This window comes from Terrapene carolina, unplaced genomic scaffold, assembly GCF_002925995.2.
Source record: "Terrapene carolina triunguis isolate 2854851 unplaced genomic scaffold, T_m_triunguis-2.0 Scaffold67, whole genome shotgun sequence".
Taxonomy (NCBI): Eukaryota; Metazoa; Chordata; order Testudines; family Emydidae; genus Terrapene; species Terrapene triunguis.
In genome coordinates this window covers 51687377-51689780 of record NW_020664418.1, presented here as the reverse complement: position 1 = coordinate 51689780, position 2404 = coordinate 51687377, and positions in this window count along the sequence as shown.

Here is a 2404-nt window from a genome sequence, read left to right as displayed (position 1 = left end):
CACAGCACCAGGCCCTGCCCAGCACCGCGCTGGGTCCCCCCGCCCCCCGCCCCCCCCCGCCCCCGGCCCCGCCCCGCCCCCGCCCGGGGCCCCCCCCCCCAGCCCTACACAGACCCAGGCCCTGCTCCCAGACAGCATATGAAGGGACTGGGTAATTCCCATGCAGGCAGCCCAGCCCTGCCCGCACAGCCGGGTAGGGAGCTGACAGCGCCAGTGGGGGAGCTCCCCGTCCTGGCAGGGGGCTAATGAAATCTGGGACTGCTGGAGAAATGTAACGCGAGCGTGAGCCAGATCAGAGCATGGGAGGAGCGGGGACCCTGGTCATGCGGCTCCGTGCCCATCACCGTCCACCCACCCTGCCTTCAGAAACTGTGTCCGCCTGCTCCCAGAGACGCCCCACCTTGCCCGCTCCCAGAGCCGGGCCCTGCCTCCCGCAGCACCTGCCTGCTCCCAGAGCTGGGCCCCCAGTCCCCACCCGCTCCGAGAGCCACCCCGCCGCTAGCGCCCACCCGCTCCCAGAGCCAGGCCTGCCTAGCACCCACCTGCTCCCAAACCTGCCTCCCCAGCCCCCTGCTCCCAGAGCCGCCCCACACAGCACCCACTCGCTCCCAGAGCCGCCCCGCACAGCACCCACTCGCTCCCAGAGCCGCCCCGCACAGCACCCGCCTGCTCTCAGAGCCATCCCCTGTCCCCCAGCACCTGTCCGCTCCCAGAGCTGGTTCCACCCAGTGCCCACTCGCTCCCACCTGAGCCACTCCGCCCATGCCCAGAGCCACCCCTGCTCCCCAGTACCCGCCTGCTCCTAGAGCTGTTTCCCCCCCACAGCACCTACCTGCTTCCAGAGAAACCCACCCAGCACCCGCCCGCTCCCAGAGCCGGGCCCACCAGCCCACTCAGTGAGCAACAAACCCGGCAGAGTGACCCTACAATAACAAACCAGCACGAACAAAGGCAGGATGTAAAGGGTTTAATCAGAAAGGCGTTTCCCTGCCAGGCACAGCCAGTGTGAGGAGCGGGGCCCCGGCAGGGACCGGCCGAGAGCAGAGCTGCTGCACTGAGCGCTAGTCCGTGAAGAGCCCCGTATCTCTGCACCCAAACGCGGCCGACGTCCTGCTTTTCATCACCTCTTCCGTGCCAGCTGCCCCCGATTCCTGCTGCTGGGCCGGCTCTGCCGGGACTCCCCTGTGGTGGCCGCGGGCTGGCTGGGGGCTGGGGTCAATGGCCCAGTCCAGGGCTGGAGACATGGGCCCTGCCTTGTGCCAAAAGAAAAGCCGTGTTTGACAAGGTGCCAGGCGGGCTGGCCGGGGTGAGGCGCACTGCAGGCCCCGCCAGACTCCACCGGCCCCAGTTCTCAGGCACCCCCTTGCCCAGGGCACCGCAGGGACAGATCCTGTGCGCCTCAGCTGCATTCTGAGGGAGCATTTCCCCCTCCCCGCTCGGCTCCGCGTCGCCCCAGGCCCAGGGGCCCCGTTGCACAGCCCCTCGGAGTGGTGTGCGGGGCACACGCGGGGCACTGGCCAGGCCTCCTGCTCTGCAGCATGGGAGGATCCTGGTGCCCCCACATTGCCGAGGGATCGCCCACATCCTTCCCTGGGCTCCCAGCGCAGAACCCGCCTCACCTCGGGCAGGGCACAGCTCCAGGTGCCCTGATAGCACCTGGCTGTCACGGCAGACCCTTGGGGCTCCATGCCCAGCGGCACGGGTGGCTCAGCCCTGGCACTGAACACCAAGGGGGGGGTGCTTTCTGCCTGGCCACCCTGCCAGCGTTGCTTGGGCAGAGTGGCCCAGGGGACCCCAGGGTGCAGAGAGAGGCACATTAAAGGGAGGCTCCTGGTTTCCAAGCTGCTGCTGCTGGAGGAGTCCGAGGCGCCAGCCCAGATCTCTCCGGCATGGCATTCCAATCGGAACCGTCCCGCCAGGCCCCAGTGCCCCGGGCAGAGCCCACTGGCTGCAAGCAGGCCCTATGGCCCACCAGCTTGGCTCCCCTAGGGGGAATCTGACCCGGTGTGGATGCTGCCGGCCTCCTGCCGGGGCCTCGGTAGCGTATGGGGCAGGGAAGGGGCCCCCCAGAGTGCAGTGCGTACCTGGTAGAAAGCAGCCAGCAGGGGGCAGTGCGTGGGCGATGTCCAGTGCCTTGCGTCCGTGGCTCCGATCCCGTTGGGCTCTGGGGGGGCTGTGCCATGGGGCTCTGGAGGGCTCCCTGCCTTGGGGCGGGAGGTGGGCAAGCCCCAGGCCGTTATGTCTGAGATCTGGGCCCCACGGAGCTCCGGGGGAGTCCCTGTTTCAGAGCAGGAGGTGGGTGACACCCAGGATGCTGCTCCAGTACTTTGAGTCCAAACCAGCTCGGGGTCCCCTGCGGCAGGGCAGTAAGGGGGCGAAAGCCAAGAGGCTGTGTCTGTGCTGA